Source organism: Bombus fervidus, unplaced genomic scaffold (genome assembly GCF_041682495.2).
Source record: "Bombus fervidus isolate BK054 unplaced genomic scaffold, iyBomFerv1 scaffold0125, whole genome shotgun sequence".
Taxonomy (NCBI): Eukaryota; Metazoa; Arthropoda; class Insecta; order Hymenoptera; family Apidae; genus Bombus; species Bombus fervidus.
The window spans coordinates 2,501-15,000 of NW_027212687.1; the positions used below are offsets into that span (position 1 = coordinate 2,501).

At 44.8% G+C, this 12,500-nt stretch overlaps 2 non-coding genes and 1 pseudogene across 2 annotated transcripts; all 3 read right to left on the reverse strand.

Moving 5' to 3' along the window:
• Positions 1-773, reverse strand: part of LOC139997615 (large subunit ribosomal RNA) — a pseudogene marked incomplete at its 3' end in the record, with an annotated part of 3,273 nt that extends 2,500 nt beyond the window's left edge.
• Positions 774-2,901: 2,128 nt separating this feature from the next.
• LOC139997613 (5.8S ribosomal RNA) lies at positions 2,902-3,056 on the reverse strand. The gene has a single exon (XR_011802965.1). It is a non-coding gene; the product is annotated as a 5.8S ribosomal RNA (ribosomal RNA).
• Positions 3,057-5,888: 2,832 nt separating this feature from the next.
• On the reverse strand, positions 5,889-7,812 carry LOC139997617 (small subunit ribosomal RNA). Its single transcript, XR_011802967.1, has one exon. It is a non-coding gene; the product is annotated as a small subunit ribosomal RNA (ribosomal RNA).
• Positions 7,813-12,500: the final 4,688 nt, after the last annotated feature.

Genomic DNA, 12,500 nt, shown 5'->3' on the forward strand with positions numbered 1-12,500 from the left:
GATGCTTGCGGCGGTCTAGACGCACACACATTCGAGAATGGATTGGTTGCGGCCCGATACCGTCTAGTGTACCGTCGTGCAGTCGGCCGGGCGACCGAGGGTCTGCCGCGTGCGCCGAAGCGACGCGACAGTCACCCGCTCGGGCCGTAGACCGACACACAACGGGTCGCGACGTTCTACTAGGGGAGAAGTGCACGACTACGACGCCGGAGCGTTCGAATCGAAGGTGGCGTGCCCTCGCCAATGGAACCACGAAGGCCCACCCGGAGCATCGCTCACCAACGATCACCGACGCCGTCGACGATGAATCTCCCCATTCGATCTTTTGGGTTTCTCAGGTTTACCCCTGAACGGTTTCACGTACTCTTGAACTCTCTCTTCAAAGTTCTTTTCAACTTTCCCTCACGGTACTTGTTCGCTATCGGTCTCGTGGTTGTATTTAGCCTTAGATGGAGTTTACCACCAACTTAGGGCTGCACTCTCAAGCAACCCGACTCTAAGGAGAGATCCTCCCGAAACGCGTTCCGGTCACTACGGGCCTGGCACCCTCTGTGGGTACATGGCCCCATTCAAGATGGACTTGGACGCGGTTCGACGTCACGGGATAAACGGATCCTCCCGAACACTACATTTCCCAACGGCGGAACCGCGGGATTCAGTGCTGGGCTAATTCCTGTTCGCTCGCCGCTACTAAGGAAATCCTTGTTAGTTTCTTTTCCTCCGCTTAGTAATATGCTTAAATTCAGCGGGTGATCTCGCCTACTCTGAGGTCGCTTCAACGTCACGACACGGTGACAATTTTTTTTTTCAAAGAAAAAAAAATTTCGTGCCATGTGGGCGCGATTCGAGAAAAGCAAGACGGTTTGATAACAATGCGACAGAGGGTCTTTATTTTTATTTCTCTCTCCGAGAATCGCCTCAAAGAGAAAAAAAAATAAAAAAAAAAAATTAATTCGAATAGAATCGAGAACCTTATATTCTATCTCGATCGAGAAACGTTTTATGCATCTCGCCAAAGTGCCTTTTAAACTTCGTTCGTCGTATCATGTTCGAGCTAAGACTCACGCAAGACACCCGTAACGATCTCCGGTTTTTAACGCCCGTCCTCTTTGTATAATATATATATATATATATACACGTGTTATGTATAATATATCTCCCGTAGCCGTTTCTCTCTTCTCGACGATTCCAGCGGTTCCTTGTTTTCGCCTGTTATTGCTGGCACAGAGATCGAACACGCGACATGTATATAACATATCGGTTTCTTTGCTCTGTACCAACGACGAAAACGCACGGGAACTCACGCAAGTGGAAAAGCGAGCGCGAGACGTACACAACGGGGTGAATTTATTACTCGGGGACTGGACGACCGGCGATACGTTAGGATGCGCGGTCCAGCGATAGACGACGAAGAGACATGGGATGACCAACGATCTCTTTTTCTCTAATACTCGGAGCGCCGAATCGCCTTAAAGCAAAAAAAAATCACACGCGCGTACGTCGTACGTACGGCGCGTGTATACCTCGTCTCTAATCAAGTTTCGTTAGTCTTTCTCGAGCCTCGCCAAAGAGGATCGTTCTCTTCCTCTGCGCGATCTCTCCGTGCCAATGTCAGAGATTATTCTCTTTCGCACGACGACGAAAACGACTATTTTCGACGATCCGAACAACTTTGTAACGGACTCACATGCACATCTTAAAATCGAGTACAGAAACGTTGCGCAACACCGTGAGCTTTTCTCTTCTTCGTCACCCTTAAATATAGCCGATCGTAGACGCACGCTAGATCGTAACACACTTTTCGTTGATTTCCGACGAACGTGGCTTTGGGCCAGGCGCGCGGGCAGAGAGATACGCGACCGACGGGGAAAAATTCGTCCCGATACATGTACGCGTACTCTCCGATCTCCGCGCAACGCTGGGGATCATCTCCCTAAGTCATCAGCGTTCGAAGAAATCTCGTGTGTCCGTTCCCGGATCTACGGCTTTCTCTGGGTTCGCGAAGAACAGAAAAAAGCACAGAGGATGAAAAACGCAACGACGACCCATCGATGCGACGGTCCTCGTTGTCTTCTCGTCAGTCGTCTCGCGCCTGCAGAATACATCTCTGCCGCACGAACAGACGGAGTGGGTATTCGATCCCTGGGGCTGTACGAGTAAAAACATCTTGATGAAAAGACGGTTGTGTTTCTTTAAGGCACACAGTTTTTCGTTACGCCACCAAGTTTAGGTTTAGGTTTTAATATCTTGGTTCTCTTTTCTCTCCTCTCTCGACTGACTTTGTTCAAAAATATTTTTGCTTTCTCTCAGTCTCGCCAAAAATTCATTTAAGACGACGTCGGGGGCGCGGTCATTCGTGCTTATCGAAGACTAACAAAACGTAGCAGAGGCTGATACAAAAAGAAAAAAAAAATCGGCCACGAAGAAAACTCGCTCTGTGTATCTCGATAACCGCGTCGACGACGACGGTTCTCTCCGCGCTCTTTTAATTCGTATCCTTCTTCTTGCGCTTCGTCCGACTCAGAAACGTTCGTAAAACACGAACGACGGCGGGTTGTCAAGCCAAGAAGGGACAGAGAAGAGACGGAGGTAGTTTTGCGAGTCTCCCGTGAACGCGATAGATTTTTCATATATATTTGTATCGAGAGCATGCGTACGCCGGTCTCCACACGATCCAGCGACGAACGCCGACGAACGTCCAACAATCGCTCGTACGTCGCGTACGAGCCCTCGACCGCTCTTTAATTCGTATTCTTTTGCTTGGCGCTCGTCCTCCGACTCAGAAACGTTCGTTTAAAGATAAAACGAACGACGGCGGGCTGTCGACGAGGCAAGAAAGAACAGAGAGATACGGACCGAGAGCAACGATACGCAACGCAAGCAGTCTTAGGTTTACGTGAGCAACCCTCAGCCAGGCGTGGTCCAGGAATTGTATCCGTGGACCGCAATGTGCGTTCGAAATGTCGATGTTCATGTGTCCTGCAGTTCACACGTTGACGCGCAATTAGCTGCGTTCTTCATCGACCCACGAGCCAAGTGATCCACCGTTCAGGGTAATCGTTTATGCATGGATTTTTGTTTGTGTACTCAGGTTTTTGTACTCTTATTCTCGGTTCGAAAGAAGCCGATATCCGACAAACGTCCGACCAACGGGAATCGAACGCGCGGAAGTCGCCATATGATTGACGACACGAAAATACGTTCGAAAACGAAATCGGACGGACTGCGCGACGACACACGCAGCCCGCCGACCGGGCGTAAAGTGCATTATAATATATAACAACCAACGAGATCGAAGCTCCGTTCGTCAGGAAACGACGGGGATATAACACCCGATTCTGAATCCTCTGTACAGCACACGATCTCGCGAAGAAAGCGCACGGTGGCTAGCCCATGATATATATATATGTTCGTTCCTCTCGTCCAGTTATTCGAAGCAAACAGCCGATATGCATCTCCATCGTTCGGGTAAAAAAAAATCGATGGGACGCGCACGGTCGTAGTCTTCCTCGCGCGGTCGTTTCTTCCCGATAGCCAGAAGCAGAGTTTGAAAAACTCTAGCGACGGAACGAGGCATTAGACTCTCGACAACGAGGATACAGACACGGCCGGCGGTCCCCTCTGAATCGACTTCGGTGGTTCAGGTAAAAATAAAAAAAATCGATGGGACGCGCACGGTCGTCCTTCCTCTTCCTCGCGCGCGGTCTATTCTTCCCGATAGCCAGAAGCAGAGTTTGAAAAACTCTAGCGACGGAACGAGGCATTAGACTCGCGACAACGAAGATAGAGAGACGGCCGGCGGTCCCCTCTGAATCCACTTTGGTCGCTCAGGTAAAAATAAAAAAAAATTCGAAAGGGACGCGCACGGTCGTCCTTCCTCTTCCTCGCGCGGTCTTTTCTTCCCGATAGCCAGAAGCAGAGTTTGAAAAACTCTAGCGACGGAACGAGGCATTAGACTCTCGACAACGAGGATAGAGAGACGGCCGGCGGTCCCCTCCGAACGGATGGCGACAACGACGACTAAAGCGCGAAAAATCGCGACGAAAAGGAACGCATCTCCGTTCAGGTGTATGTGTGTGCGTGCGTTTAAAAAAAATTCGATGGGACTCGCAGCCATCGGCCTCGCGCGGTCGTTTCTTCCCGATAGCCAGAAGCAGAGTTTGAAAAACTCTAGCGACGGAACGAGGCATATGACTCACGACAACGAGGATATGGACAGGCGGTCCCCTCTGAACGGGTCGACGAGACGATGGTAAAAGAGACGAACCGGACGAAACTTCCGTCGATCAGGTAAAAATAAAAAAAAATTCGATGGGACGCGCACGGTCGTCGTCGTCGTCTTCCTCGCGCGGTCGTTTCTTCCCGATAGCCAGAAGCAGAGTTTGAAAAACTCTAGCGACGGAACGAGGCATATGACTCACGACAACGAGGATAGAGAGACGGCCGGCGGTCCCCTCTGAATCGACTTCGGTGGTTCAGGTAAAAATAAAAAAAATCGATGGGACGCGCACGGTCGTCGTTCCTCTTCCTCGCGCGCGGTCTATTCTTCCCGATAGCCAGAAGCAGAGTTTGAAAAACTCTAGCGACGGAACGAGGCATTAGACTCGCGAGGATAGAGAGACGGCCGGCGGTCCCCTCCGAACCAACTTCGTCTAGTTAAGAATCGTTATACTCTTTACCATCACTCGCACTGGTATATATCTTTTCGGGCCAACATCCACGCAATGCGTTTTCGTTCTAGGTTACCCGATCCACGAGTACGAACGTACAACGTGGTTTCGTTTTGTCGAACATCGTATATCGTTCGCCGTTGAAACGAACGACAACGAAACGACATAGGAAGAACGAACGCCCTTTGGGTAGGAAGCACGTTTCGAGGAACGACGAGAGTTTGGAGAGACGCGCGAGATAGCTGGAGACGCGCAGATATAGGTATCCATGGATCTTCGAAGAGAACCTTCGAAGATATATAATTCGGTATCCTATTTTTCTGCGGCTCGCTATTCGCGTTCTTTCGCTCTCGTCGACGACTCGTTATAGACGCTTCGTTCGATCCCAAAGAGCAGTCTTCCTTATGTCCCGTTGCTAGGAGGTGAGGCCTACGCAACGCAACTACGAAATATAGAAGAGGTGTGAGCAGTGATCTCTCCGACACGAGGCACTTTAGAGATTTTAGTTTATATATTATATTGTTCGTTCGTTGGATTTCCACGATGCAAATACGAAATACGAGATCGTGACGGCGGGTCTTTCTGTGTACGACCTCACGCAGGCGCCTCGATCGCATTTCTCATTACACGTGGTTTCCACTGTAACTTTTAGTTTTTTCGATATGTGTTCAGCTCAAGTTCCCTCACATATCGTTATTATTATTATTATTATTATTATTAATAGTAGCGGTTTCGTGTTATAGGATTCGGAGACGGCGGGTCTTTCTGTGTACGACCTCACGCAAGCGCCTCGAGAATCTTTTTAAGTTTTCCGTGTGTTATATTATTCGGAGACGGCGGGTCTTTCTGTTTACGACCTCACGCAGGCGCCTCGAGAATATTTTTAAGTTTTTCGTTTGTTATAATATTATTCGGAGACGGCGGGTCTTTCTGTGTACGACCTCACGCAGGCGCCTCGAATTATTCGTGTAAAAGTATATCTCTTCATCCCGATGATCGAGAGAGAGTGCCACACTCTTCGTATAGTTTCGTAACTGGAGCGTCTCCCACCTCCTTATTGTAAAAAATTTGGCTTTTGTCAAAGTTATAGCTTGTTAATACGTCGTATATACTTTGTGTCGATATAGGAGGAGTACGGCTCCTTACCGACGATATTATATATATTTTATTATACAGTGTTCAAGTCAAATATATTCTTTGTGTTTTTGTATTTTTCGTTAATGATCCTTCCGCAGGTTCACCTACGGAAACCTTGTTACGACTTTTACTTCCTCTAAATGATCAAGTTTGGTCATCTTCCCGGTAACATCGGCAATGCTTATCACATTGGCCGCGCACCAGTCCGAAGACCTCACTAAATCATTCAATCGGTAGTAGCGACGGGCGGTGTGTACAAAGGGCAGGGACGTAATCAACGCGAGCTTATGACTCGCGCTTACTGGGAATTCCTCGTTCATGGGGAATAATTGCAAGCCCCAATCCCTAGCACGAAGGAGGTTCAGCGGGTTACCCGGGCCTTTCGGCCAGGGAAAACACGCTGATTCCTTCAGTGTAGCGCGCGTGCGGCCCAGAACATCTAAGGGCATCACAGACCTGTTATTGCTCAATCTCGTGCGGCTAGAAGCCGCCTGTTCCTCTAAGAAGATTTGTTTGTACGTTGGTAGTAAAAACCCGCCGACCGAAGCCGGGGGCCTTCGAGATACCATAATTTACGTCTATTTAGCAGGCTAGAGTCTCGTTCGTTATCGGAATTAACCAGACAAATCGCTCCACCAACTAAGAACGGCCATGCACCACCACCCACCGAATCAAGAAAGAGCTATCAATCTGTCAATCCTTCCGGTGTCCGGGCCTGGTGAGGTTTCCCGTGTTGAGTCAAATTAAGCCGCAGGCTCCACTCCTGGTGGTGCCCTTCCGTCAATTCCTTTAAGTTTCAGCTTTGCAACCATACTTCCCCCGGAACCCAAAAGCTTTGGTTTCCCGGAAGCTGCCCGCCGAGTCATCGGAGGAACTTCGGCGGATCGCTGGCTGGCATCGTTTATGGTTAGAACTAGGGCGGTATCTGATCGCCTTCGAACCTCTAACTTTCGTTCTTGATTAATGAAAACATTTTTGGCAAATGCTTTCGCTTCTGTCCGTCTTGCGACGATCCAAGAATTTCACCTCTAACGTCGCAATACGAATGCCCCCATCTGTCCCTATTAATCATTACCTCGGGGCTCCGAAAACCAACAAAATAGAACCGAGGTCCTATTCCATTATTCCATGCACACAGTATTCAGGCGAAGGTAGCCTGCTTTAAGCACTCTAATTTGTTCAAAGTAAACGTATCGGCCCACCTCGACACTCAGTGAAGAGCACCGCGATGGGATATTAGTTGGACCGCCCCGCGAGGAGCTAAGCCCACCGATAGGACGTACCACATAATGCCAGTTAAACACCGCGAGCGGTGAACCGACACTGTGACACACAGATTCAACTACGAGCTTTTTAACCGCAACAACTTTAATATACGCTATTGGAGCTGGAATTACCGCGGCTGCTGGCACCAGACTTGCCCTCCAATTGGTCCTCGTTAAAGGATTTAAAGTGTACTCATTCCGATTACGGGGCCTCGGATGAGTCCCGTATCGTTATTTTTCGTCACTACCTCCCCGTGCCGGGAGTGGGTAATTTGCGCGCCTGCTGCCTTCCTTGGATGTGGTAGCTGTTTCTCAGGCTCCCTCTCCGGAATCGAACCCTGATTCCCCGTTACCCGTTACAACCATGGTAGGCGCAGAACCTACCATCGACAGTTGATAAGGCAGACATTTGAAAGATGCGTCGCCGGTGCTAGATGACCATGCGATCAGCACAAAGTTATTCAGAGTCACCAAAACAAACGATGGACGAACGGACGAGCCATCCGCCACCGATTGGTTTTGATCTAATAAAAGCATTCGTACCATCTCTGGTACGAATCTGTTTGCATGTATTAGCTCTAGAATTACCACAGTTATCCAAGTAAGTTTAAGTATGATCTAAGAAACCATAACTGATTTAATGAGCCATTCGCGGTTTCACCTTAATGCGGCATGTACTGAGACATGCATGGCTTAATCTTTGAGACAAGCATATGACTACTGGCAGGATCAACCAGGGAACTTTGTATTTTATATATATATTATATATTAGAGTCAAAAGACTCTCTTTTTAAAATAGCCTCAGAGTGTCGTAGGTGGGTCCGTAACACCGTACGACGAGACTTTTCGTTCTTAGTGAACGTTCGACGACACCCTTTTAATTCCCGTTGTAACGTCGAACGCCACTACTCTCTCTCATTTCGCCACTCTCTCTTTACTTTCTTTCGTTCGTTTGATTGTTTGTGTGGAATATTTTAAGATCATTCTGTTCATAGGATCATTCTGTAAGAATGGTTTGTTGGTTGAACGAATATGCCTTAGCGGTAAAAAGCACGTAAACTGCATGCTGAACGTACCGTCCTCGTAAGAAACATATTCGTTCGTTCTTTTGATATTCTCCAATCAGAAAGAACGCACTTCCTAAAAGGTAGTACGCTCCCCATTAGCCTTTCGTATGTTTAAAACGTACTGCGTACGCTATAACATAAGTTTTGGAACGGTCTCTGCCGAACCAGCATGAATTGATACTCAGTTAGTAACAAGCACACTGCCCTAACTTTTTTTAAAGTTAGTGCGAGCATACAGGATCCAGCTTCCCGACTAAGGGGAACCTTGCCACGTTATTTGGTCATTACGTCCAGGACAGCGACCCGCGGCGCAGCAGTGTAGAGAAAGAGTCGATACGAGAACGAAGGAACAGTCGAGAAATAGTAAAAAAGTTCACTAAGACTCGAGGAGCGGTGACTGAATTCTCAACCGAGGCCGTAGAATAGCCACGCGCTCGACGCTGTTCCGTCCGGACCGTCCGACTCGACGTGTCTCTTATAGATACCAAAGCGCCGGCCGGACGGTCGGCGCCGGCCGGGCCAGCGGCCGGGCGCTTACCATGTAAAACCTCCGTTAGAGCGTACCGTCGGACTTAGTCTCTGAAACGCTCGACCACTTTTTTCGAATAAACTACCCTTAGAAAACATCCTATCGTCGAGATATTTTAACGCACCGCTTATTTTAATATTTCAAACGAGTTTTTATCGAAAAATTTAATTTTTTTTTTTTTTTCAAAATCGCATCAGTAAACCACCTCTTTTAACGAATACGGACAAAAACCACGTTCTTAATCGATTAGAACACGTTAAAACAACGAGAAATATGCAAAAAAATATATACCTTGCAACGTTAATTAACGAAAAAATTAAACAAATATCGCAGTCGTGTCAGTTCGACGGACACTAATTTTTTAAAAAATTCGAAAAAAACGTTTAATCCAGTTGTATTTAATAGAGATATAACCGTTTCTGCAAAAATATTTATACCTTATAACGCTTTTTAACGAAATAACTCGAAATAAGCTTTTCGGACTTTTCCGCCGGCCGAAATTTTTCTAAGTCCCAACGTACCGTCGGACTTAGTCTCTGAAACGCTCGACCACTTTGTTCCAATAAAGTACCCTTATAAAACGTCCTATCGTCGAGATATTTTAACGCACCGCTTATTTTAATATTTTAAACGAGTTTTTATCGAAAAATTTAATTTTTTTTTTTTTTTTCAAAATCGCATCAGTAAACCACCTCTTTTAACGAATACGGACAAAAACCACGTTCTTAATCGATTAGAACACGTTGAAACAACGAGAAATATGCAAAAAAATATATACCTTGCAACGTTAATTAACGAAATAATTAAACAAATATCGCAGTCGTGTCAGTTCGTCGAACACAAATTTTTTAAAAAATTCGAAAAAACGTTTAATCCAGTTGTATTTAATAGAGATATAACCGTTTCCGCAAAAATATTTATACCTTATAACGCTTTTTAACGAAATAACTCGAAATAAGTATTTCGGACTTTTCCGCCGGCCGAAATTTTTCTAAGTCCCAACGTACCGGTCCAGAATGAGACAAAGTTCCAAAGGCCCGGTCGTATCCGTCCGTTTTTTTTTAACCTTCCACGGACGAAATAAACGTTTAATCCCGACGTAAAATACAATAATATAGCGATTTATATAAAAATATTCATACCTCATAACGCTTTTTAACGAAATAACTCGAAAAAACTTTTCGGTCCGAAATTTTTCTAAGTCCCTACGTACCGCTCGAGAATGCGACTAAGTTCCAACGTCCCGGGCGCGATCATACTTTTTTTATATAACTTTTCAGCGACGAAATAAATGCTTAATCCCGATGTAAAACGTCATTTTAAAGCGATTTATGCAAGAATATTCGCACCTTATAACGCTTTTAAGCGAAATAATTCAAAAAAACCTTTCGAATAAAAAATTTTTTTTTAACGTTTTCGGGACCAAATAAACGTTTAATCCCGACGTAAAATATAATAATACAACGATTTATATAAAAATATTAATACCTCATAACGCTTTTTAACGAAATAACTCGAAAAAACTTTTCGGTCGAAAATTTTTCTAAGTCCCTACGTACCGGTGGAGAGTATGACCAAGTCCGACGGGCCGAGTCGCGTCGGTCCACTATTTTTTTTTAACGTTTTCGGGACCAAATAAACGTTTAATCCCGACGTAAAATATAATAATATAGCGATTTATATAAAAATATTCGTACCTTATAACGCTTTTTAACGAAATAACTCGAAAAAACTTTTCGGTCGAAAATTTTTCTAAGTCCCTACGTACCGGTGGAGAGTATGACCAAGTCCGACGGGCCGAGTCGCGTCGGTCCACTATTTTTCTTTAACGTTTTCGGGACCAAATAAACGTTTAATCCCGACGTAAAATATAATAATATAGCGATTTATATAAAAATATTCGTACCTTATAACGCTTTTTAACGAAATAACTCGAAAAAACTTTTCGGTCGAAAATTTTTCTAAGTCCCTACGTACCGGTGGAGAGTATGACCAAGTCCGACGGGCCGAGTCGCGTCGGTCCACTATTTTTTTTTAACGTTTTCGGGACCAAATAAACGTTTAATCCCGACGTAAAATATAATAATATAGCGATTTATATAAAAATATTCATACCTTATAACACTTTTAAGCGAAATAACTCGAAAAAACTTTTCGGTCGAAAATTTTTCTAAGTCCCTACGTACCGGTGGAGAGTATGACCAAGTCCGACGGGCCGAGTCGCGTCGGTCCACTATTTTTTTTTAACGTTTTCGGGACCAAATAAACGTTTAATCCCGACGTAAAATATAATAATATAGCGATTTATATAAAAATATTCATACCTTATAACACTTTTAAGCGAAATAACTCGAAAAAACTTTTCGGTCGAAAATTTTTCTAAGTCCCTACGTACCGGTGGAGAGTATGACCAAGTCCGACGGGCCGAGTCGCGTCGGTCCACTATTTTTCTTTAACGTTTTCGGGACCAAATAAACGTTTAATCCCGACGTAAAATATAATAATATAGCGATTTATATAAAAATATTCATACCTTATAACACTTTTAAGCGAAATAACTCGAAAAAACTTTTCGGTCGAAAATTTTTCTAAGTCCCTACGTACCGGTGGAGAGTATGACAAAGTCCGACGGGCCGAGTCGCGTCGGTCCACTATTTTTTTTTAACGTTTTCGGGACCAAATAAACGTTTAATCCCGACGTAAAACTTAATAACATTCCCATTTATATAAAAATATTCGTACCTCATAACGCTTTTTAACGAAATAACTCGAAAAAACTTTTCGGTCCGAAATTTTTCTAAGTCCCTACGTACCGCTCGAGAATGCGACTAAGTTCCAACGTCCCGGGCGCGATCGTACTTTTTTTATATAACTTTCCAGCGACGAAATAAACGCTTAATCCCGATGTAAAACGTCATTTTAAAGCGATTTATGCACAAATATTAGCACCTTGTAACGCTTTTAAGCGAAAAAATTCGAAAAAACGGTTCGATTAAAAAATTTTTTTTAAAGTTCTCGGGACGAAATAAACGCTTAATCCCGACGTAGAAATACATAATATTCCCATTTATATAAAAATATTCATACCTCGTAACGCTTTTAAGCGAGATAACTCGAAATAACTTTTCGGTCCGAAATTTTTCTAAGTCCCTACGTACCGGCCGGGGGATCGACGAAGTGCCAACCTCCCGGTCATGTCGGTCCGGAGGGGGCAATTTTTTAAAAAAATAAAACGAAATCGTTACGTTCGACTAGAATTCGTCGAACCATAACGATTTCTATAAAAATATTCATACCTCGTAACGCTTTTAAGCGAAATAACTCGAAATAACGTTTCGGTCCGAAATTTTTCTAAGTCCCAACGTACCGCTCGAGAATGCGACTAAGTTCCAACGTCTCGGGCGCGATCGTAAATTTTTTACGGCACCTTTCGGGGACGAAATAAACGCTTAATCCCGATGTAAAACGTCATTTTAAAGCGATTTATGCAAGAATATTCGCACCTTATAACGCTTTTAAGCGAAAAAATTCGAAAAAACGGTTCGATTAAAAATTTTTTTTTAACGTTGTCGGGACGAAATAAACGCTTAATCCCGACGTAGAAATACGTAATATTGCTATTTATGTAAAAATATATACGCATCATAACGCTTTTAAGCGAGATAACTCGAAATAACTTTTCGGTCCGGAATTTTTCTAAGTCCCTACGTCCCGGCCGGGGGATCGACGAAGTGCCAACCGCCCGGTCATGTCGGTCCGGAGGGGGCAATTTTTTAAAAAAATAAAACGAAATCGTTACGTTCGACTAGAATTCGTCGAACCATAACGATTT